The sequence below is a fragment of the Saimiri boliviensis genome, chromosome 7 (assembly GCF_048565385.1).
Source record: "Saimiri boliviensis isolate mSaiBol1 chromosome 7, mSaiBol1.pri, whole genome shotgun sequence".
Lineage (NCBI taxonomy): Eukaryota > Metazoa > Chordata > Mammalia > Primates > Cebidae > Saimiri > Saimiri boliviensis.
Genome location: NC_133455.1, coordinates 32,754,503 through 32,780,509, shown reverse-complemented (window position 1 = coordinate 32,780,509; position 26,007 = coordinate 32,754,503). Strand labels below are relative to the sequence as shown.

The window sequence follows — 26,007 nt, the reverse complement described above, 5'->3', positions numbered from 1 at the left end:
AACACCTCCAGTTGCCTACCATACAGCTGTGTGACTGAGCCAGAAGAGGTGTAATCAGGGTCACACCTAGAACGCAGAATAGGGGTGTGGTCTTAATGCTTCAAGCCCATTGGTCAATCAGAAAGATGAAAGGGAAAGGGCTGTGGCCAGGCAGCAGCATCCAGAGGGACCAGTGGCCTCACAAGGAAAGCTGACCATGCAACCGCTGTCTTCGCCCACTGTGGGGAGGGACACGGCCAGCTATCACTTTAAAAATTTTTAAAAATAAACTCTAAAAATAATGTGTGTGGGTACCTTATGCATGTCTATATGTGTTTGTATCTACCTGTTCCTCCGGAGCTGTCCTCATTAGCAGCTTCTATGCCAGGCCTATGATTTCGGCCTTTATTTTTCATCTTTAAATGGAGTATAAATGACATTACCTCAGTTGAGATACAAATCCTATAAAAATGGAAAAATCCATAGCATGCTTGATGATTAATGAAGCAGACTATATTATCCAACATTCCAATGAGATAAAATAATCAAAATGATTTCTCTTTTTTGGAAAAAGTTTCTCTTATTCTCCTACATGATTGTTAAGATTTTTTTAAAAAACTAGAAACATGCCTAATTATCTTTAAAAACACAAAGCTTTTGGGCCAAGGATGGTGGCTCATGCCTGTAATGCCAGCACTTTGGGAAGCTGAGGTGGGTAGATCTCCTGACGTTAGGAGTTTGAGACCAGCCTCGCCAATATAGTGAAACCCTATCTCTACTAAAAATACAAAAACTAGCCAAGCATGGTGGTGGACACCTGTAATTTCAGCTACTCAGGAGGCCGAGGCAGGAGAATTGCTTGAACCCAGGACACAGAGGTTGCAGTAAACCAATATCACGCCACAGCACCTCAGCCTGGGCAACAAAGTGAGACATCGTCTCAAAAAAATAAGTAAAATAAATAAATAAAAACACAAAGCTTTCTATTTAATAAGCACTCAAAGCTCTTTACCAGTTTAAAACAAATGTGAGGCCCTTCTAAACTAAGGCTAAATGTTAAGTGATAGAGAGAAAAAGGACATAAATAACTCCTAGTCTCATGGTGTTAATCACTAAATCCTATTTTTCTAGAATCACCTGGAATCTCTAATCCTTGAAAATGAAACTGAATTTCTCACTCAGTACTTGGCTATGACTTGCAATCATGAAAACCAAGAATTGTGTTATATCACTGTGTATTGCTTATTATCTGAATTATACACTAGGCTGGGATCAAGAATTGAATCTTGCATGATTTGCTCCATAACCTGTGTGCTTCTTATCCCAGACCAAACTAAGCTTTTCATAGAGTATTACAACTTATAGTTGGTATATAAAAGTGGTTCTCAAAAATATAGTCTCTTGACCAGCAGTACCTAATAACTTTTTATAAATGCAAATTCTCATACTCCCCCACTGCCCTGACCTGATGAATCAGAAACTCTGAAGTAGGGCCCAGCAATCTATGCTACAGTAAGCCCTCTAGGCATTCAAGAACTCTGGCATACAGCAGGTAGAGAAAATGTGATTCCTTCTGCAGGTCCAAAGCCAGGGATACAATATGTTCTGTTTTGACATGAAACAATGTCATGCAATTAAAAGACATAAATCTCCTTCCGACTTCCACCCTCCGTCCAATGTGTTTAATTTTTATGAGTTAAATAAGAAAACAAGTGGCAATCAGAGATTTAGTCTAAAAAGTGTATTTACAGATATCGGTTCTCAACCAGCCTGATCTTATACAATACCGTTTACATCCTCTTACATCTTAAGTTTTAGAAAAGGATCTTCACAATGTAAGTCTCAGGCACACTAGGAGTTCTGTAATAAAAGACCAAGGAGATCCGAATGTCCAAATTTACTAGAGAAAAAAAAAAAAAAAAGGAATCATTGGCTATATATTTTTGAATTGCATTCAACACAAAATTAAAGTTTTGAAATTTTTTCATCTTCATACTTCTAAGTCAATAGAATTAAACCAGAATACTCCATTCTTTCAAAGCCTCTAGCCAGGCAATGTCTTACTGTATTAGTTTTTGCTTTCAATGGATATAAAGCAGAGTCCTGGTAGGTACATTTTGTATACCTGCAAAGATGCAGAACTAAACAGTTCCATCTGTTCGATACAGAACTAAACAGTTCCCTCTGTTCGATATTAAAACACAAGTCATGTAACCTCAGATGGTGAGTGTAATACTTTAGCACTAACATCAAAACATCAAATATAAAAAGATACCAAGAACACCACTAGCAAACAAAAATAAACTTTGAACCAGGAACAGTAGTTCAAATCCCAGGACTGTAATCCCAGCCTGTAATCCCAGGACTTTGGTAAACCAAGGTGGGAAGATTACTTGAAGTCAGGAGTTCAAGACCAGCCTGGGCAGCATAGCAAATTCACATCTTTACAAAAAAATTTAAAAATTAGCAGGGTGTGGTGGCACACACCTGTAGTCCTAGCTACTTGGGAGACTGAGGTGGGAAATTTGCTTGAGCCCAGCAGTTTGAGGCTACAGTAGCTATGATCGTGCCACTGCACTCCAGCCTGGGTGACAGAGCAAGACCTAGATAATTACATTCTGTCTTTCTCCTGTTTACATTAAAACACTAAGTTAAAATGTTTTCATTCAGCAGGATAAAAATTAAGTGAAATGTGACTTTGGCACTTGGCTAGCAAAAAAAAAAATACACTAAAGAAAAAAAATAAAGCAAAATGACAAATTACTTACTGGGAGAAAGTTTTCGTGACTTCAATGACAGATAAAAGGTTTGTATCCTTAGCCTATGAAGAAATCTTTAAAATTACTCAGAAAAAGACAAATGTTTAAAAAAAGATAAAATTATTCAAGAAAAAAAAAACAAATGATTTCCAAATAAAGGAAGCAATGGAGAAACAGGCACTTCCCACAAAAATAAAAATGGCCAATAAGCACACAAAAAAGATTCAAAAGCATTAGAAACCAAAGAAATGTAATGAAAACAATATTTTCTGCTTAAAGACCACAAAGATGACAAATGGAAGGAGGAAACTGGAGATCTGTCATTGTTGGTGGGAGTATAAACTGAACCAATTTTTCTGCAGGATAATTTGAAAATGTCTATTAAAATCCCTAAAACTGTTTTATAATATTTTCCTCTAGAAATTCTACTTATATGAAATCAGTCAAAAAATGCTTGCTTGAGTCCATTATAATGTATATATAAAGTTCATTTTAAAGCACTTATGAAGTTCAATTGGCATAAAATTGAAATAATTACATTTGGCTTTCAGTTAGTAACAAAAACACATTCTCTATATATCACTTATTCCTTTCAGAAAAGCAACCCAATACATACCTCTGTAGAAAATGTTTCTTCTGGATTTACTCAAATAACAGAATAAATCCTCATTATTTTATTTATTTATTTTTTTAAAAAAGACCAAAACGTGCCTTACAGACACCCCTGACTCAGTATGTCAAAAGGCTTAAGATTGAACTAGATCATCTAATGAAACTTTAAATGTAGTAAGAGGCTGTACGTACCTCTTTTTGTCAATGAGGTTTGAAGCAACTTGGCTTTGAGGGAAGTATGAGGAAAATTTTTCAGCCTTTGCAAAGCTGTTGAAAAACAAGAAACTGTAATATTTGCTGGAAGTACAAGATAAGGGCTATAGCTTCTGTAAATTTGACTATTTTAATACAAAGTTGAGAATTTATCAAAGAGCAGAAACCAAAAGGTGAAAATATGTTAGTATCCTGGAAGCAAATAATTTTAAGGTGATGCTTAATGCATTACGTTGGAAAGAAAAAGGCATGAAACATAAACTTTTAAAAAAGTTTCTTACAGATGAGAAAATCTACAATATGTCAATTGGTCAAAATATCAAAGAGAAAACAAAACACCACCAAACGTGCTACAGATGCAAAGAATACAAAGATAAAAGTGATGAACATAGCACAAAGTATAGAATAAAGTAAGTGCAGCACTTGTCCAATGCAAAAAATCAGATTTTGGCAAAGCAGTTATTGTTAGATGAATTGCCCTAATGTGAAACCATAATCTCCAAACCTGAAAAGGAGAAGAAAACTCAGAACCAAGCAGGACCTCAGAAAGTCACAATCTAGTAGCTTTACTATGTTCAATATCTTGTAGAGTACAATTAATTTTTTTACCTCAGACTTTGGGTAGCACCATATCTAGGTTGTGCCCATATGTGTGCAGACTGCATGTAATGCTGGTGTGGGTTCAGGGGTCTGGAGGAGTCAGACCATCTGCCTTTTAAAGTTTTCAATGAGAAAACTAAGCTTTCTTCCAAACTCCAAATCTATTAACTGCACTGAAACTCAAAATTAGCAGGTAAGCAGCAGCCCAGGGCCATCCAGAGATAAAGTGGTTCCAATTTCTCCAATATACAGTTACTATGGCTCTGACAGACTGCCGAGTCTCACACCTACCAGTGTAGTCATCTATTTAAGTGGCTCTAAAATATTTTAGTTACTCTATTGGTTTGAAAGTCAGACTTCATATACCTCTAGGATTTATGTGTAAAAAAAAGAGCTCTCATCACTATAAATCTAGCCAGACTGCATAAACATTATTGGAGTGATAAAGGGATACTTGATACATTACCAGAAAGAACTAAGATCTCTCAGCCAGATGTGGTGGCTCATGCCTATAATCCCAGGATTGACAGGCCTTTGAGAGGCCAAGGCAGGAGTATTTGCTTGAGCCCAGGAGTTTGAGACCATCCTGGGCAACAAAGGGAGACTCTGTCTCCACACACACACAAAAATAATAATGAGCCAGATGTGGTGGTGTGCCCGTGGTCCCAGCTACTCAGGAGGCTGAGATGGGAGGAGTGCTTGAGTCCAGGAGGTTGAGGCTGTAGTTAGCCACGATTGCACCACTGCACTACTCCATCCAGCATGGTCAACTGAGCAAGGCTCTGTGTTAAAAATAAATAAATAAATAAAATCTGTCTCCTGTATTGCTTAACTCTATCAAAACTTGAAAACTATTCTTTTCTCACAGATAATAAACTTTTTAAAAAGTAACAAATATATTTGATTACAAATTTTACAGCACTCCAAACATTATTGTAGCTAAATAACATTGGATGCCAACTTAACTTAAATATTGCCAGGCAGAAAATCAAAACATTATCCATATCTAAAAAATCAATTTTTTAATGGGTTATCTTATTTCCACTGCACAAAAATACAGGTTACTATCAGAGTATTTTTCCTTTTTTTTTTTTTTTTTGAGATGGAGTCTCGCTCTGTCATCCATGCTGTAGGGCGATGGCACGATCTCGGCTCACTGCAACCTCTGCCTCCCAGGTTCAAGCAATTCTCTTGTCTCAGCCTCCTGAGAAGCTGGAACTACAGGCGTATGCCACCACACCCAGCTAATTTTGGTATTTTCAGTAGAGACAGGGTTTCACCATATCAGCCAGGCTGGTCTCAAACTCCTGACTCATAATCCGCCTGCCTTGGCCTTCCAAAGTTCTGGGATTACAGGTCTGAGCCACTGTGCTGGCCTTAGAGTATTTTTCATCTACGTATTTATTCATATATGTTTTCAACGATTTATATTTTTATTCATTCACTCACTCATTCCTGTTTTTTTTTCATTCATTCAAAAAGTTTAGTATCTGCTTTACTCCAGGTAGTGTTTTAGGTATAATGTATTCAGCAGGCAACTAGGTGGATAAAGTCCCTACTCTCATGAAACTGATACTCTAGGAAAGGGAAGAAAGACAATGAGGCAGTAAAATACAGGGCCTGCCACAAAGTGATAGTTGCTAAGGAGAAAATTAAGTAAAAAGAGGGACAGAAAGTAGGAGATTTAAGTTGCAATTTTAACTAGGGAAATCAGGAAAGATTTCCCTAATTGGCATTTGCACTAAGACCTGAAGGAAGACAGGAAGGCAGTTATGTATGACTCCCTGGAGAAAGCATTCCAGATAGAGGGAACAGCCATTGTAAAAGTTACTAAGATAGGAGCATGCCTTGTATGTTTGCAGAACAGAACATAGGCTGGTTGCTGTAATGGAATAAATGAGGGCAAAAGGTAACCAACTGAACACATGGTGACAGTTCACAATATCTATTAACAATTAAAACAATTTTTAATACAGACTCAATATCAAATACCATCTATAATAAACTCTTCTGGAAAGATCCTATTTGAATTAATAGCTACAGTGACTCCAATGGACCTTACCCTATTTATCCCTCAAGTTTCACGTGTGTCGTAATAACAACATCATCTACAGACAAGCAAAAACTGTGCACTGGGAATCTGAAGAATCAGATTATACACAGAACCAGGCCATAAACTCTAAATTCACCTGATAACGGAAATAATTAAACGAATAATTTCCCAAAATACCACAGTCATATAATATTATTAAAATAACAAAAATTCAATGTTATTCTGAATTATCAATCTTAATTTGATCAGTTATCTAAAGACAAAATCTTCTTCTTTTTTTAGGGGGGGATGGAGTCTCACTCTGTTGCCCAGGCTGGAGTGCAATGGCGGGATCTTGGGTCACTGCAACCTCTCTCTCCCAGGTTCAAGAGATTCTCCTGCCTCAGGCTCCGGAGTAGCTAAGATTACAGGCATGTGTGCCACCATGCCTGGCTAATTTTGTATTTTTAGTAGAGACAGGGTTTCACCATGTTGGCCAGGCTGGTCTCGAACTCGTGACCTTGTGATCTACCCGCCTCGGTCTCCCAAAGTGCTGGGATTACAGGCATGAGCCACCACACCTGGCCATGATCACTTATATTAAGGATACTTTCTCTAGAATGATGATGATGACCACAGCAATAGTAACACCTAACAGTGAAGACCCTATGAGGAGCCAGGCACTGTGTGAGGGAGAGCTTTACTTGGATTACTGCCTGTAAATCTTACAACACCTATGAGGAAAATAAGCACTGTTTCACAGACCTTAAGTGATCTGCCCGCCTTGACCTCCCAAAGTGCTGGGATTACAGGCGTAAGCCACCAGATCTGGCTTATGATCATAATTTTTTAAAAAGAGGCGTGGTGGCTCACGCCTATACTCCCAGCACTTTGGGAGGCTGAGGCAAGCAGATTACCTGAGGTCAGGAGTTCAAGACCAGCTTGACCAACATGGAAAAACCCCTCTACTAAAGATACAAAAAGTAGTTGGGCGTGGTGGCGCATGCCTGTAATACCAGCTACTTTGGGAGGCTGAGGCAGGAGAATTGCTTGAACCTAGGAGGTAGAGGTTGTCGTAAGCCAAGATCATACCATTGCACTCCAGCCTGGGCAACAAGAGCAAAACTCTGTCTGAAAATTTTAAAAAGTCATTGGCCAGGCACATGGCTCATGCCTATAATTCCAGCACTTTGGGAGGCTGAGGTGGGTGGATTACTTCAGGTCAGGAGTTTGAGACCAGCCTGGCCAAGATGGTGAAACCTTGTCTCTACTAAAAATATAAAAATTAGCCGGTGTGGTGGCACATGCCTGTAGTCTCAGCTACTCAGGAGGCTGAGGCAGGAGAATCGCTTGAACCTGGGAGGCAGAAGTTGCAGTGAGCTGAGATCGTGCCACTGCACTCCAGCCTGGGTGACAGAGCAAGACTCCGCCTCAAAATAAATAAATAAATAAAATAAAATAGAATAAAAAGAGTCATTATCTCTTAAAGATCCATACTAAAGCATTTGCTGATGCAATGGATTAACGTCTAAAATTTAAAATAATCCAGCAACAGCAGGTGCAGGGAGGAGTAGGAGCTCAGAGGTGGAGAGGGAAAAAAAGAAGCCAAAAGTGTGGAAGCTGGATGATGAGTACACAAGAATTCTTAAGACTATATTCTCTTCTTTTGTGTACACTTCAAATTTCTATAAAGTTAAAAACAATATTTCCATAAAGAGGATCATGACTTCCAAGTGTTCTACCTCCTCCAAAATTTTGAGCCATTGGACCAGACAGGTATTTATTTCTTATAACATTTGTTAAATAATTTGCCAAGCCTTTATGTTTTAAGTCCCATAAAGAAAATGCAAGCCCCAATTAGGCCTTATGCTTCTAGAAATACTTGCTAATAAAGTGTCTCCCACATCACTGGTGGTTAACAGATGGCAGTAGAGAGAATGACAGACAACAGGAAGCACATTGATACCTTTGTTTCCGTCAGGGGTCAATTTCTTCTCTTCTTCCTGTACTATGGACTATTCTAGGTCCTTAGGGGTTGGATCTAAAAGTTTCACTCTTCATTGGTATAAAACATAGTCCTCCAACTATCATATCCATTCCCAGGATGGAAAGAAGACATCAAATTTCTATTGGGAAAAATGATGTGTTATCAACAAAAACAAAAACAAAAAGTAAAACAAAACGTAATCTTACGTATATAGGACTGGCAAAAATTAAAATATCTGATAATATCAAATGTTGGTGAGAATATGTTGAAATTGGGATTCTTACACACTGCTAGTGGGAGTATAAACTGATAATATTATCATGGAGTAACTCAGCAAGGTACTGCTAAGTTGGAAACGTGCCTGCCCCTAACACCTAGTATTTCCTAAAAGAAATCCTTACATACTTGCACAAGGAGACACAAACAATAACATTCACTGCAGCACTGTTCATATTAGAAAAAAAAAAAGTAGAACAACCTAAACATTCATCAACAGGAGAATAAACTGTGGCATATTCATATAGTCAAGTACTATATAGCACTTAAAATGAATTCATTCATTCAACAAATACTGATTGAGCCTACAACGTGCCAAACACTATCTAGATACTTGGATTATCCCAATGAACAAAACACAGGTAGATCCTTGTTCTTGTGGAATGTACATTTCAACTAAAGCTATATGTATCATGGGGATAAATATTTTTTAAATGATGAATGAAAAGTGAAAGAAAATGGAAGAATTATAGATACAGCATGATACTGTTTTGTGTTTTCAAATAATACTATTAATAGAGACTATTTATAGATACATACATATGTAGTAAAACCATTTTTTAAAATCTACACATGAATGACAATAATCAAATACAGAATATTGACTACCTCTGTAAAGGGAAAGAAGAATAGGATCAAGAAGAGAGGATGTGGCCAGGCACAGTGGCTCATGCCTGTAATGCCAGCACTTTGAGAGGCTAAGGTGGGTGGATCACTTGAGGTCAGGAGTTTGAGATCAGTCTGACCAACATGGTGAAATGCCATCTCTACTAAAAATACAAAAATTAGCCAGGCGTGGTGGTGCATGCCTATAATCCTAGTTACTTGGGAGGCTGAGACAGAAGAATTGCTTGAACCTGAGAGATGGAGACTGCAGTGAGCCGAGATTGCACCAATGTACTCCAGCCTGGGCAACAAAGTGAGACTCTGTCTGAAACAAATAAAAAAATGAGATGATTTTAATTGTATCTGTAATGTTTTGTTTTTTAAAATGTAGTGGAAAAATGACAAAACTATACAACTGAGTCATGGCTATCTGAGTAATTAATATACTTGCCTGTGTGCTAAAAATATTTCAGTAAAAGTTTAAAAACTAGGTTGGGATTTCTGTTTCCAGTGAAGATGAAATAACAGGAACTAGATTTATCTTCCTCCATGAAAACTAAAAAACTGAAAAAAATATAGAAACTGTGGTTTTCAGTCACGGGCCATCAGGCAGCACAGGACAGTGATCCTGAGAGAGGGAAAACCAATGAGGTAAGCCCACCGTACTGCCTGAGGACAGTTTCCAGGCCAGGGTGCAAGCAGGGGGAACCCAGAAGGAGCCCAGCATCTCTCTGAGTTGAGAAGATACAGTGGGAAGTCTCAAGGCAGTTGTAGCCCATAAAGCAGAGTACTAGAGAGAAGAGGGCTGCATAAAGGGAGTGTTGCAGCGATCTTAGATGGTCCCCCAAGTCTTCCACTGAGTACTGATGAGCACTTGCATGTAAGAAAGCTACCTGAGAACAGGGAAAGAACCCCCTGAGAGAAGCAAGGGAAACAATCCCCAAGCCCAGTACAGAACTAGGAATAGTGTGCCCAGTCTCGCCATTCAGAGTGGAAAACCTCATCATTCACAGGGCACCAGAAAGAGTACTCAGAAAGGTTACTGACAGTATCCCTAAAGCCTGCTCTCATCTTACCTAGCAAAGCTTAAAAGCAAACTTCAAAAGGATCAAACTGTTTCTGAATAATTTAATACACCCAAGAACAAAGCTCAAGAATATTTATAGCAATGCCAAAAAATCCAGCAGACAAAAAGGTAAAATTCACAATATTTGGTACCCAATTTTAAAAATGACCAGGCATAGGCCGGGTGCTGTGGCTCATGCCTGTAATCCCAGCACTTTGGGAGGCCGAGGTGGAAGGATCACGAGGTCAGGAGTTCAAGACCAGACTAGCCAACATAGTGAAACCCTGTCTCTACTAAAAAATACAAAATTAGCTGGGCAAGGAGAATTGCTTGAAGTGGGACCCCCAGAGGCGGATGTTGCAGTGAGCTGAGATCCCGCAACTGTACTCCTGCCTGGGCTACAGAGCGAGACTCCATCTCAAAAAAAAAAAAAAAAAAAAAAAAAAAGACCAGGCATGCAGGAAATGCAGGAAATGGGAAGTATAACTCATAATGAGGAAAAAAATCAATCCACAGAAACAGACCAGAAACAACAAATGATAACATTAGCAGACAGGGACTCTAAAAGTTATAACTGTATTCTTCATGTTCTAGGAGCTAGAAAAAAGAATGAACATCCTAGAGACATAGAAGATTTTTTTAAAGATTTAAATCAAATTTCCAAAGATAAAACTACAGTGCCTATGATGAAAAATATGCTAAATGAGAATAAGAGCAGACTAGAAGGAAAGACTAGTGAATCTGATGACCTTGCAATAGAAATGACCTAAAAGGAAATAGAAACAAGGCAAAAGAAATGAAGGATGGATGGATGGATGGATGGATGGACCAATGAGCCAGTCACTGAAGGAGAAGAGAAAGGGAGGAGATGGAATAAAGATGTGAAGAAATAATGACCAAAAAATTTTCCAAATTTGATGAAAACTATAAACTCACAGATCAAAGAAGCTCAACAAACTTCAAGCACAAGGATCATGAAGAAAGCTGTATCAAGGCATATCATAATCAAATTGCTTAATATAAATAATATTTCAAGTTGTAAATATAACCTTAACTTGCAAAAGAAATAAAGGAATAGTCAAATTTTTATAGTTAAACTGTCAAAAGATGAAGAGACAAATTAATTCATCGGAGCAGTCAGTAAGTGGAGTGATGAGGTAAGAGGACATGCTCACGTGAACTGCCATACTTACACGCACACACACATATGCTTCTATTCTCTTACTTAATAGGATCCATACTTACTGAATATTACTCAGCAATAAAAGGAATGAAATATGAAAACACCAAACAATATAGATAAGTCTCCAAAAGGTTAAGTGAAAGAAGACACACAGCAGACTACCTACAGTAGGATTCCATTTATATAAAATTTTTTATAAGTCAAAGCTATAGAGACAGAAAGCAGATCAGAGGTTGCCCAGGGCTGGGGATTAAGGGAAAGAATCAACTGTAAAACAGCGTGAAGGAATTTTTTAAAGTGATGGAAACGTTCTGTTTATCCTGATTACAGAGGTGTTTATATCACTGTATAATTTCTAAAATTCATCAGTCTATTCACCTAAAGTAAGTGAACTTACGGGAGGTAAATTATACCTCAATGAAGTTATTAAAATAAACATGCAGATAAATAAGGAAGAGGAAGAAATGTATAATTTGGTGTTTCCTGGGGTAGATTAAAGGTAAGGAGGGAAAAGACAGCTTCATCTCTAGTTTGAATCAGATAGATATTCTCATGTAAAATAGTCATTCTTCTGTGCGTGTGTGTGTGTGTGTGTGTGTGTGTGTGTGTTTTGAGACGGAGTTTCCCTTGTTGCCCAGGTTAGAGTACAATGGCATGATCTTGGCTCACTGCAACCTACACCTCCCAGGTTCAAGCAGTTCTCCTGCCTCAGCCTCCCAAGTAACTGGGATTACAGGCACCCAGAGACAGACAGGGTTTTGCCATGTTGGCCAGGCTGGCCTTGAACTCCTGACCTCGTGATCCACCTACCTCAGCCTCCCAAGGTGCAGAGATTACAGGTGTGAGCCACTATGCCCAGCCCCTCAATGTGTTTTTTAAAGCATTGTTTTTCCTTTTTACAAGAATGCAGAGAAATTATATAACACACTTACGTTCTCTTTTTCTTTTCTTTTTTTTTTGAGACGGAGTTTTGCTCTTGTTACCCAGGCTGGAGTGCAATGGCGCGATCTTGGCTCACCGCAACCTCCGCCTCCTGGGTTCAGGCAAGTCTCCTGCCTCAGCCTCCTGAGTAGCTGGGATTACAGGCATGCGCCACCATGCCCAGCTAATTCTTTGTATTTTTAGTAGAGATGGGGTTTCACTATGTTGACCAGGATGGTCTCGATCTCTTTACCTCATGATCCACCCGCCTCAGCCTCCCAAAGTGCTGGGATTACAGGCGTGAGCCACCGCGCCCAGCCTCACACTTATGTTCTCATCATGCTATCACAATATGTGAATGAATAACCTTTTGCTAACTGCTTTAACAGAGTAAGAATTGTTGGGAAATGTTCTATCAAATCTCTTCGGAGTTAACCCCTCCACAAACTGCCAGCACAGCCACATTTTAGGCAACACCACAACCTCTTCAGCAGTGGGATGACACGGATGAGGCAGAGGTTGGCACTTGCCGGGACTTTGTGCACAGGAGGGAGGCAGGCTACCACTGTTGCCAGCTCCCTCCCTCCCTCCAGACTACAAGCCCAGTTAAGGGAAACAAAGGTTGGGGCAATAGGGAGGAGGTTGTTGGGAGGGTTTCCTCTGATTGGCAGTAGCCATCCCAATAAAGTTGACTCAGTATTTCCTCCTCTACAAATTAATTCTTCAATATATATTCTTCAAATATATTCTCACAAGGGCCCAGAGATATGTGTACAAGGATACCAGAAAAATGCTATTCAAAATGACAAAAAAAGTAGAAACAAGCAGATGTCCATGGTTAGGAAACTGGTTAAATAAATTAGTGCACATTCATATAACTGAATTCTGTTAGAAAAAGAGCTGCAATAAAGGCTAACAAGTTAAGACATTCCAGGTAAGTGCATATATTATGTCCCAGGTCAAAGAAGCATGGCAAGTGGCCCTACACTCCCACCACTGCTAACCCCTCCTGACTCACCTGTAGGTAAGAGCACAGCTTTGGTGCAAGTGGGCCTCATGACATGGTAAATATAGAGAAATCATGTTTGAGGGAAGAGTGAGTGGAATTCTATGCACTAAAATAGAGCACAGAATATTTAGTGCAATAACTATGCACTAAAATAGTGGACACTGTATGATTCCTCTGTGTAGACCACATACACGCTGAGGAAATTTCAGGGTGCATACATAAGCAACTTCAGTTCTAGCAGTGACTTCTGGGAAGTGGACTTGGAAGGATTTTTCACTTTTAACTGTACACCCCTCAGCAATGGTTGATTTTTCTTTTTATATGCATGCATGGCTTTTACAATGAAGTACAAACACATAACTAAGAAGGCAGACCAAATGGGGAAGCTGTCAGGCAGCAGGCCTGCAAGCGAGAAGTCACTTGCCATGTTGAAATGTAATCGTCACTGTGACGGTAGTAAGAGGTGGGACCATTAAGAGGTGATTAGGCCATGAAGGCTCAGTCCTCACGAATGGATTAATGCTGTTATCTATTAATGCTAGTGGGCCTAGATTTAACTGCAGAAGAGGAAACAGCAATGTGTCCAGGGAAGCAGAGATTACAGCAAGGCAGCCATAGGCCAAGGAATGCCAGCAGCCACCAGAAGCTAGAAGAGACCAGGAACCAACTCTGCCCCAGAGCCTCCAAAGACACCAGTCTTGCCAACACCTGAACTTGGGCCTAGTGAAGGTGATTTTGAACTTTTGGCCTTCAAACTATCAGAGAATAGGCATGTGTTGTTCTAAGCCATCAAGTTTATAGTAACTTGTTACAGAAGCCAGAGCAAATTAATGCAATCACTCTTTAATAAGCTATTGCCCTTCAAACCAAGGACTTTGAGAGGCTTTCTGCTGTGGTCCAGGCTTCAGCTGGCATTCAAGTTTGGAGCATTAATATCCAAAGTTAGAAAATATTTACTTCTGATATGATGTCTTTTGATCCTGGAGCTCCCTGGCCTCCTCAGCTCCTCTTCTATCCTTACCCTCCAGCACCCTACACACCTGGCACGAGAACCCATGCCACTCGTGAGACACACCCTGTTCTGACTTCCTTCCCTCTACACAGGTGTCCTTGAGCTTGCATTTCCCTTTGGCCAGTCTCTCTCCATCTCTCAAGCCCTTTAAGTCAAAAGTCATCTTCACAGTAAAACAATCACCAGCCTCTCCCACAACCCACACTGCAAAGAATAAGGCTTTTCTTCCTGGTGTGCTCAGGGAGGCCATGACATGCTGGGTTTAGCCTTGAACTATACCCTAACAGCACCTGTGGCAGAGGACTCACAGGCCTGTCTACCTGTCTTTCTGAGGACCCTTCAAACCACTGAAGGCAGGGAGGCCAGTTTCTTACCCAAGGAAACATCCTCAGCCCCATCCCACAGTGCCGGAGAGAGAAAGATGCAGCAGGGAGCGCCAGCTGCACAGCCAGGCAATCCTGCAGAACAGGCTTCTCTAAATGCGGGTGGTGACCCACTAGGAGCCAGGGCTTCAAATTAAGAAGTTATGAAATCAATTTTGAGAGGATAAGCATTTTTGTTAGTACTAAAAGAGAAAATAGTACTTAGCTTTACTATATGTAGCAGTGACATTTTTCTCAGTTTTACATACATACAGACAGTAGACATTTACATATGAACATGTGTATTATCTACTGTCAGTTCCCAGTCAAAAAAGTGAACAACAAACTGTTGTCCAAAACATCCTTCCCAGGAGGCCAAACAAAAAGGACACTGCTGAGAAGAACTGTCGTCCTGCTAGGGAAGGGAGTGTGTTATAACAGCAGGTGGGTGTGGACAGACCTTCCCTCTACCACGAGAGTGCAGGGCAGAGGATGACTAGCCGCAAGTAGTGGGAGCAGGAGCAGCAGAGCAACTCTGCCCCTGGAAGGGTCTGGAGCCTTCCCTCATCAGTATTCCTCAAGTCGGTGCTGGACACCCACCATGCACCAGGCAGCATGAGGTGCTGGAGTAAACCAGAGACAAGACAGATAGGGTCCCTGCCCCAAGGAGTTCCCAGCCTTGCAAGGGAGCTGGACTACAGCCAAGTACACAAAGAAATAGAGTAACAACAGGTGGCAGTAAGGGCTGTGAAGGAGAAGCACAGCAGTGAGGAGTGGGAGGAACAGGGAAGGCTTCTTTGAAGAATGAGCAGAAGTAACTGGAGAAGAGAGAGCCCTCCCTGCAAAGGGACAGCCTGAGGCAGGGCCTGTCACAAAAGACTATACATCTGAAGAACTGAAAGAAGTGAAGTAGGCCTGCAACAGAGGAAATGACAGGGGTCAGACCCCATGAGACCCTGAAGGCCATGTTCAGCAGCACAGCCTTCAGCCTAAGGCAATGAGAAGCCTCTGAAAGGCTGAGGCAGTAGACTGAATTGATTCAGGTCCTTTAGAATTAGGTCCCTGCAACAGGTGGATGCAGGACCGGCAGAGGATGCAGACAGGTGCCCCTTCTCAGCCCCCAACTCTACATACAACAGGAGACATGGCCCAGTGGCTCCCTTGGTGGCCCTGGACAAGACACTGAAGTTTTCTGAGCCTCGGCTTCCCATGCTGAGTCATGGTGAAAGGTCAGAGTCTACAGGCCAAAGCCACTGTTCCTCTCATGACCACAGTGATTTCCATGGACAGTGTCATGCAATGATGACTCTCTTGATACATGAGTCCCTGGGAGCGTGTAAATGGATCAAGACCAAGAGGACTGATGGGACACAACTGTTAAGCACAATCTCAAGCTCCTGGGAGCTATCTGAGAAAACCGGGCGCCAATGCAGCAACATACACAGACAGCCCAGCCAAATTCCCACAACTGCTGAAACTCCAGGGCCCAAAAGCAAGTCTCTTTCCTTCCTGCTTCATCCTCCACAAGGCCTGGCTTTAAAAATGTCAGTGTGAGGCAGCAGCATGGTGACTACATGCCTTGTCTTTCTTGGTAGACAGTGCCATGCCTTCCAACAAGGAAAATCACATATACTATGTTATGGCTCCTGGACCGTAACAACTATCCCCAATTTACCAAACATCTGGGTGCCTGCTTTGGGCTGGGTTGGGTCCTCTGATGCGAGCTGGGGCTGAAAAGACAAGTCACTCTTATGACTTTACAGTCCTAGAATAGATTCTTGGGAACACCCGCCATTCTCACAAAGAACTCTTTCTACCAGGTCTGAGGGGGTCAAGAGGGAAGCAAAAACTAAGAGTCAGAGTGGGGCCAACTGCAGGGTCCACAGAAGATCTATGAGAGGCAGGCCTAGAAGGACAAGCACACCTTCCCTGCCAGCTCAGCCCTCCCTCCTGCCCTTGAGAAAGGCACCCTGTCCACTCGACTCAAGGGAAGTGGAGACTCACTTCACCTACTAGCTCAAGAGTCAAAGTAGCAACAGTGGCAGCAATGCCAGCAGGCCTGGGTTGTGTAGCCACCATTTACTGAGCACTTACAATGAGTCAAGCACTGTGCTAGGCAGCTCTTATTTATAACCTTAATACTCTCAACCATCCAGAGGGGGAGAGACTTACTTACTTACACGTGCTCGATCTCTCTCTCTCTCTCTCTCTCTCTCTCTCTCTCTCTCTCTCTCTCCAAGAGGACATGAAGGCTTAAAGCATGCATTTAGCCTGAATGCTTCAGGAAAGGAAGTACACCAGGACAGGGCCAGCCCCAGCCACACACACCTGACAAGGTAAGCTTCACCCATCACAGCACACCCCTCTCAGAAACAAATTAAGAAGCAACTGCTCAAGACAGGTTCAGCTTTGCATTTATCTACTTCTAAATCTATTTGCCAGTACATAACATATAAATACTTCAACCCTTCATACACAAACAAGATAATCCTCCAACCTAGTTAAATAAAAATAGTAGGCAAGACCAAACCATCAGTACCACAGTCTGAATGCCTGTGTCCCCAAAAAATTCCTATGCTGAGACCCAGTTCCAAAGATAATAGTATTAAGAGTGAAGCCATGTGGGAAGTCATGAGGGCAGAGCCCTCTGGAATGAGATCAGGGTCCTTATACAAGAGGCCATAGTGGTAAAAGAAATTTGAGGAGAAAAACACATTTAAATACAAACACACACACACACACACACACACACACACACACACACACACACACACACACATGGAGGCCCCAGAGGGAACTTGTCTGTCCCTTTTGCTGTGAGGACACTGCTAGAAGGCATCATCTCTAAGACAGTGAGCCCTCACCAGACACCAAATCTGCTGGTGCCTTCATATTGGACTTCCCAGCCTCCAGAACTATGAGAAATAAATTTCCGTTGTTCATAAGCTACCTTGTCTGTGGTATCTTACCATAGCAGCCCAAATAAACAAAGACAATCAATTTGGGAGAAGAAGAAAGAAAAAAAAAAAAAACTATTTGTCAAACTCTGCTTAAAACTCTTCACTGACTCTATAGCTCTTAGGACAAAGGCCAAAATCCTGCCCTGGCTCAAGGCCTGCCTCTTCCAAAGGCTATGTCGCCTTCACCCCTAGTTGCCACCAGGCACTCCTTCAGTCCCACATGCAACCAGGACCTATGATTATGCCATTTCCTCTCCTTAGAACACTTTACTCCCTGCTTTCTACCCTCCCAGTCAATACCAACTCATCCCTTGTGTCTCAGCTTGATTGTCGCTTCTTTACAAAGTCTTTTCTAGCTCTCCCCAACCCCTAAACCAGATCAAGATCCTGAATTATACATGCATTGCATCTCTTTCCTTTCAAACTTCCTAGCACTGGTTGGTGTTTGTTACATTTTATTTACATCTGTCCCCTGGATACTGAAAGCTCCACAAGGACAGGGACTGTTTGTCTTGTCCAGTCATATCCCCAGTGCCTAAGCACACATAGTGAGTGAGTGGGAAGATCCTGAGACCTTCCTAGCATGCAAGGCCTTCCTAGAACTACAGCCTGGGGTCATTTCCAGCCTCTGCCTATTTCTGTACAATCTACAAGGCAAGAATGGTTTTAACATTTTTATTTTGCTATTTTTTTTTTTTTGAAACAAGGTCTCCCTCTGTCACCCAGGCTGAAGTACAACGGACTGAACACAGTTCACTAATCTCTACCCCCTGAGCTCAAGCAATCCTCTTGCCTCAGCCTCCCAAGTAGCTGGGACTACAGACATACAACACCACGTCTGGCTAGTTTTTAAATTTTTGTAGATATAAGGTCTCACTTTGTTGCCCAGGCTGATTTTGAACTCTTAGGCTCAAGTGATCCTCCCACTTTGGCCTCCCAAAGTGCTGGGATTACAGAAGTGAGCCACTGTGCCCAGCTAACATTTTTTAATGGTTGAAAAAAATTAATAGAATATTGTATAAAATGTGAAAGTTACACGAGATCCAACTTTCAGAGTCAATAACTAAAAATCAGAGCGCAGCCATACTCATTCTACAGTTGTTACTGTACTTACTGCAGTAGAATAGTGACAGAGATGGCAGAGTGCAAAACCAAAATACTATGTGGCCCTTTACATAAAAAGTGCTGTAACAGTGTCCTCAAAGTCCTAACTGCGGGCATGAAATACAACAGACTTGAAAATACAGAACTGACTGTTAAGTAAGCTCTCTCCTCTGGGGAAGGATGAGTCATAACCCCCTTTTGGATTCCTAATATCTGTTATATTTGTGGGCATTTACTGAACGGCTGCCTCTATGACATGAGGCAAGAATGGCATGTAATATATCTGTACTTTTGGAAGTTTTGGCTGATCAGTTCTAAAGGGTCAGGGCTCACGCCAAAACCAGAGATTACTGACCATTTACTATTCATTCATTCACCAAGTGTCTACCTGGGCAGCTTACCTCAGTCAGTTCAGGCTGCTATAACAAAAACACCACAGACTGAGTGGCTTAATCAACAGAAATTTACTCCTCAATTCTGAAGACTAGAATGTCCGAAATCAAGGTGCTGGTCAGTTTGGTTCCTGGTTTGCAAAGGAATGCCTTTTTGCTGTATACTCATAGGTGGAGAGGGACATCATCTCTCCAGGGTCTCTTGTATAAGGCACTAATACCAATCATGAATGTTCCACCCTCATGACTTAATTACCTCCCAAAGGTCCCACCTCTAAATATCATCACATTGGGAGTTGGTGCTTCAACATATGAATTTTTCAGAAAGACAAACACGCTAGTCTACAAGTCTCCTTTGTGCCAGATACTGTTGTGGGAGCTGAGGCTACAAAAATCCTTAGGGAGCTCACCCTCTGGTGGGTAGGAAATAGGATGAGGACTCCTCTGCAAAAGGACTGTGTGAGATGCAGTGAAGATGGAACGCCATTGCGGTATCACAAGCGTAATACTGGACTTGTCTTGAAGGAACTTACTAATTGAAAAGCCATGAAAAGTTAAATCCCCACAACTTAGAGTTAAATAATGCTTCAAGAATGAGCAGATACCCCAGAGTAGAAAAGCTTGGGAGAATCATACAGCAAAGAAGGCTGGCTCACCACTTCTGTTTTGTACTGAACACACTCTGATTATCAAAGCCAATAAATATTTGTCATTAGGAGCAATTTCAACAACAGGGCATGAGCATTCCCACAAAAGTGGGTTAAGAATAGGTGTACATAGCTATTCAGTTACGTGTGGCTCCGAAACCAACACATGGCCATTTGAACACCAGAAGGGACCAGAAGGAGGAAATCATTTGCTGACTGATGATGCTCTCTTGCTCCAAAAACAGCAGAGATCTAGAAGAGCAAGGCTGTTTAAGCTTCACCCTCAATCACATGCTCTCCTTCCCCAGTGTCTCAGATTCTAGTTAAGTTCCGTGAGAAACTTCCAGCACCCCTACATATACAGCAAGACACACATACAGGAACTGTCAGCCTCTGCTAGACCCTTGCAGCAGTTTCCAGATATGTCCAGTAAAAGGTCCTATACCATCCTGGTAAAGAACTGGCAGCAAAATGTCCTGGTGATACTCAATGTCCAAAAAGGACAGCTATCAAATACAGTAAAAGGAAAGACTACTATGTCTTTTCTGATCCAAAACAATATCCAAAGTAAAAAAAAGTAGATTTGTCAGAACAGACAATACAATTAGATGTTGAGAAATGCTGAGTGTATGATAGAATATATTGTTTGCTAGGAAGAACGATAGATAGCAAGGAAAACCTAGCCACCCCCACTCCAAGTGGAAAGCTATTGGGGGCATTCTAAAGTGGCAGGACAATATATAAATACCAAAGACTGGTTAAAATAATTCTTTAAGCACGGCCCATGGCTCTCTCATGGAGAATATTTTCTGGTCTGTCCCTGATCAGTGGTAAGCAGGCACCAGCTACCTACCTAGTTTATCTTGGTTCTAGGAGAAAATACAGAACATCTGTTAATAATCATCACCTGTTCAGAGAGAATAAATGCATGGGTCAGAATCTGCTTGAGGGCCTCAGCCTGGAATGCTGTCAGCCCCCTGAAGCTCTCAGCTCAGAAGGCTGTTGGTCCCCCGAATAGTCCCACTTTGCTGTTCTATCTGGGTGTCTGCTTCTCAATTCCTTCAGCACCACCTGGGTTGTGGTCTCTACAGCCAAGCTTGTCTCGGTAATGAGATACTCCACATTTTGGACACTCCCTGTTCCTGGAGCCTATACTTTCAGAGAGGGTCTGAGTCTAGCTTCATGATGTCAGCAAAATTACAGCCCCTCTCTAGCCTCTATTACCTCATCTGTAAAATAAGGCACCAGATCAGATCCCTAAGTTTCGGAATAAAGGAATTTAGCAATAAATTCCTGTATCAGCTTTCATTAAGACTCACATTATAAAATATTTTGGAAATGCCCAACAATATCACAGCTTCTCCAAAGAAGGCTGAAAGATGCTTTAAAATAAGAAAAATATAATACAATAAGAAAATTGCTGATTTTTCTTTACTTTTTAAGCCTCTGTGAAAAGAAATAGTATTTGTAAAATTACACATAACTAATTGAAGTCTGAGCAGGGCTAAATCCTAACTTAAAATCTTAGAAATCAGGGTCTTCTCTATGGCTGGACAGCCCTAAAGTGAAATATTAAGGCTTATGGGAATTAGTTCTTGGATCTGAAAGATGAAAAGGAAGACAAATTGGTAATTTCCATACTTACCACCATAAAGTTTTCACTCCTACAGCTCAAAAGAAATAATGGTACAAAGAAATTTATCCTTCTTAAAATACACCCCTATTCTAAAACCCTGATCCCTTCTTTTGGAAAGCCTTGCCTGTGTTTCCACTTCCATTGTTGGATACAGCCAACACTCAGCCTCAGGTACTATCTTATTCTGTGACCAATTTAATTTCACACGTCAAAATAGTTCTCCATTGTCAGTAACCCAAAGAAAATACATTTCTTTTTCTTAAAAGTAATAAATATTCTGAACCTACAAAAAGATGGATAGTGGCCAGGCACAGTGGCTCATGCCTGTAATTCCTACACTTTGGGAGGCTGAGGTGGGTGGATCACCTGAGGTCAGGAGTTCAAGACCAGCCTGACCAACATAGTGAAACCCTGTGTCTACTAAAGACACAAAATTAGTCAGGTGTGGTGGCACATGCCTGTAATCCCAACTACTTGGGAGGTTGAGGCAGGAGAATCACTTGAACCCAGGAAGCAGAGGTTGCAGTGAGCCAAGATCATGCCATTGTACTTTAGCCTGGGCAACAAGAGTGAAACTTTTTCTAAAAAAAAAAAAAAAAAGCTGGGCACAGTGGCTCACGCCTGTAATCCCAGCACTTTGGGAGGCCAAGGTGGGCAGATCACGAGGTCAAGAGATGAAGACCATCCTGGCCAACATGGTGAAACCCCGTCTCTACTAAAAATACAAAAATCAGCTGGGCATGGTGGCACACGCCTGTAATCCCAGCTACTCAGGAGGCTGAGACAGGAGAATTCCCTGAACCCAGGAGGCAGAGGTTACAGTGAGCCAAGATCGAGCCACAGCACTCCAGTCTGGCGCCTGGTGATGGAGTGAGACTCTGTCTGGAAAAAAAAAAAAAAAAAAAAAAGATGGATAGCATAATATAACAAACACTGATGCACCTACCACCCAGTCCAAGAAATAAAACACTGAAAAACAACAGTAGAAGCCCCAAGGCACCCACTCCCAATCACGTCCCCCGTCTTCCCTTCAGAGCAACCACCACCTAAAAACCAGAACTTATCAACCCCATGCATCTCTTCCCCTCCCGACACAGTATATATCCTTAAGATCTGTAGCATTGTTTTATGGGATCTTCCTAACCTTTCTATAAATGGTATCGTTCTGAACAGAATCAGTCTGTAACTTATTTCTTGCTCAATTTTATGTTTGTGAGAGTAATCCACATTGACACTTATAGCTCTAGTTCCTTTGTTTACTACCACATAATATTCCATTATATGAATATACTACATATTTGGCCAGACACTGCTTGATGTTTCATATGCCATGTTGTGCCTGCTATCTTCCATACCATTACGGAAAAGGTGCCAGCCATTTCCACAACATTCTCCAGAATCCTCACAACCACTAATGAGAAAGGTAAGATTTCCACTGGACCAAAGAGAAACTGGCATGTGGTATAACTTGTCCAGTACATGTGAGCAGCAGACTCCTGCTTCAAGTTCAAGATCTTCCAAGTCTAAAGCCATACTCCTAACAATACGCCTTGTCACCCCATTTATGTAGATTCAGATTTTTTTTAAATGAGAAAACTGATATAGGGCTCCACAGTCATCTGAGAAAAATCTGAAACATGACACTCTATTTTCTTTGTTAACAAACATCCCATAGAAAATACACCTGACATGGGGAGAGTCCGTGTGTACACTGAGGAAGAGCCTCTGGCTTTGGCAAAGTGCCTCCACTGGGGTCATTCTCAAGTTTATATAGGTGCTAAGTAAGCCTGAGTAGGACTGCAACCTTAGTTGGCTTCCTTTGGAGAAACAGGCTGTCTGCACCCATTTACAAACAGGACAGAGGAGCCCTGGAGAACATGGGAATCAGATCCTGCTTGAATTGACAAAAGCTGAGTCGACAAAGCTCTAAGAGTATCTCTGGAGGCAGCTCCAGCTGTTAGCAGGTCTGGGGGTGAGAGGAATAGTCCTGTGTTCACAGGGCTAGGAACCTGCCTACTCTGCTCTCCACGTGGCCACCTCTGAGAGTGCTTTCATACATCCCAGCCCAATCCTGCTCCCCTGCAGAAAGCCCAGCTTGCAATGCTTTAGAAGAGGAGTGAGAGTGAAGGTGGAGGCTCACAGGAACCAGGTAGGGAGCACAGCCTGGAGAAACGATACTAGGCTCCAGGCCTGGGCCCAGATCCCTCCAGGTGTTCTGAGCAGGTGGGCCCCTAGCAGGTGACAGGGTCTAGGCCCGCTAAGGACTCCCAAGGAAAGGTGAGGCCTCTCAGCACCAGGACTCCTGACTCTACTCTCCTGCTTCTACACTATTTTCTCCCATGTGTCTGTTCACTGGAGGATTAAAGGGATCCTCAAAGGAGCAAGGCCCAACTGGCTGACGTGACCCCCTCCTATCTCTCCCAGACAAAACAAGGAGCAAAACAACAGGCTCTGACACTTGCTGGCTGTTTTATCTTAATTGGAGCATCCCTGCCTGAGACGGCAATCACCACCTTCGGAGGTCTGTCCTGTAGAGCTTGACTCGATGGATGAATGAATACACTGTCACACCTAGTATGGAGATTTTGAGTGGGCTAGGGAGGGTCATCAACTGCTTTCCGAGGGTGACTAAAGTTAACCGACCACCACTCCTTGTCCTTCCTTGCATTTATTCAATATAGATTTAATAACAGAAGTTCTAAGTCAACAGGCTTGTGGATAATTAACATGGTTAAAAGAGTGGTTTTACGAATGATAAAAGCTTTTCATTCAGGAGTCTAGAGTAAACACCACTAACGGGTAATTTCTCTTGGACCTCCCGATGAGATGACCATCCAGCACAAAGTTTACATGAGCAAACAGAGTAGACAAAGGGATGTGGGTTAAACAGACTTAACTGGGGAAGCTTTATTGTTCCTATCTTTTACCATATGACTTAAAATTCTAACGTAATGAACTGGCTGCCTTCAGCCTATTCCATCAAAATCTTTGGGCTTTCTAAAGGGTTTGAAACTATAATCTTCTAACTTTCCCTAATATTTCCTTAATATTTTGCCAGACAGCCCCCGAGTGAATCTCAACACCTGCCCATTCTGGAGGGAAATGTAGTGGAATATCTCTAAGGGTCCTGCCATGTTTGACTCTTTTTGTCTAAGGCTAAATGCACTGTGGGTCAGGTCTGGAATCATAGGAAGCTGGGTAGGGAGGATGGTTTGAGCCCAGGAGTTCGAGACTAGCCTCAACACCATAGCAAGACCCCTGTCTCCACACACACACAAAAAAATTAAATTGGCCAGGCACAGTGGCCTGACTTGTGGTCCCAGTTACTTGGGAGGCAGAAGTGGGAGGATCACTTGTGCCCAGACATCGCATCACTTGTGAGCTGAGATCCCACCACTGCACTCCAGTCTGAACAACAGAGCGAGATCCTATCTCAAAAAGAACAAATACATAAAAATAAATGCACTAACATTTACTGAGCAATTTAGGGTACAATTCATTTAATCCCGACACCCCATGAGGTAGACCTACTGTTATCCCATTTTACAGAGGAGGCTGAAGCGCAGAGCGGTTAACGGATGTACCAACGTCCTAGCAGAGTTCTAAAGGAGGCCCCGGGGGGTGGAAGTCTACCGTTATGGATGCCTGGGAGGGCTGCACCGGGCATCCACAGGATGCTGGGGGTGAGAAGACCTGAGAGAGGGGCCCGAGGGAAGGCGCGGAGGGAGATAATGGGCCAAAGTGTCTGAAGAAGGAGACGGGGCTGAGTGGTCCCAGCCACACTGGCCTAAGCGGTCCCAGCCACACTGGCCTAAGCCCAGGTGGAAGGGAGGAGCTAGGAACCAGGGCGGGATGTGGACAGGCGGGGAAAGGCAGGCCGACCTGGGCAGGGTGTGAGGAGGCCTTGAGAAAAAAGGGTGGATGGGGCAGGGCCGCAGGAGAGGCAGGGGGCGCCGACAAAAGTGCGCGGGCGGTTGCAGGACGCGCGGTCCCACCTGAAGCACCGTGGCGGCTCCCGCACTGTGCACCTGGAAGTGCGCGGGCGGTTCTGCTGCCTCGTTGGCGCGCTGTAGCTGAAGCGGGCTTCAGCAATGTCCGGGTGGCCAAGGGGCAGGGCGTCGTGAGGGTTCCTGAAGTACAAAAGGAAGCAGCGGCGCCCATATCACTAACCCGCGGCTGCGGAAGCTGCACAGCCGCTCTGATTCCGGCGCAGGACCAGCCCCGGGCTCTGCGGCCGCCTCCTCGCCGTTGCTGCCCTCCTCCGCCTGCGCTCCGGCACTGGCTTGGCAGCCTGCGCGCCAACCGTCGGTGCCCCAGCCCCCGCGCCGCCTCTCTGTGGCTGCAGCACCCCCGTGCCCCCCGCGGCGCCCCGTTTCCCCACCTCTCTGCTTCTCCCGCAGGAGCGCAAAGTGGCCTGGGACTTGTAGTCCCGCCCCGCCCCCCCATCCTCCCCGTCTGCCCACCCGCTAGCTGTTGCCCCCCCAGCCCCGGGCCTCCCGCACTTGCCGAGTCCCCGCCCTGCCGGCTTCTAGCTCGGTCGCCTAAACTGGAGTACAGTTGCGCCATCTCGGTTCACTGCAACCTCCGCCTCCCGGGTTCAAGCAATTATCCGGCCACAGCCTCCCGAGTAGCTGGGATTATAGGCGCCCGC

The 26,007-nt window shown here is 42.8% G+C and overlaps 1 long non-coding RNA gene across 1 annotated transcript; it reads right to left on the bottom strand.

Moving 5' to 3' along the window:
* Positions 1-76: 76 nt before the first annotated feature.
* Positions 77-25,517, bottom strand: LOC141579943 (uncharacterized). Its single transcript, XR_012518355.1, has 4 exons — positions 25,352-25,517; positions 8,162-8,321; positions 3,543-3,617; positions 77-1,879 (listed from the first exon to the last, which is right to left on the bottom strand). It is a non-coding gene; the product is annotated as an uncharacterized LOC141579943 (long non-coding RNA).
* Between the last annotated feature and the right edge of the window lie 490 nt (positions 25,518-26,007).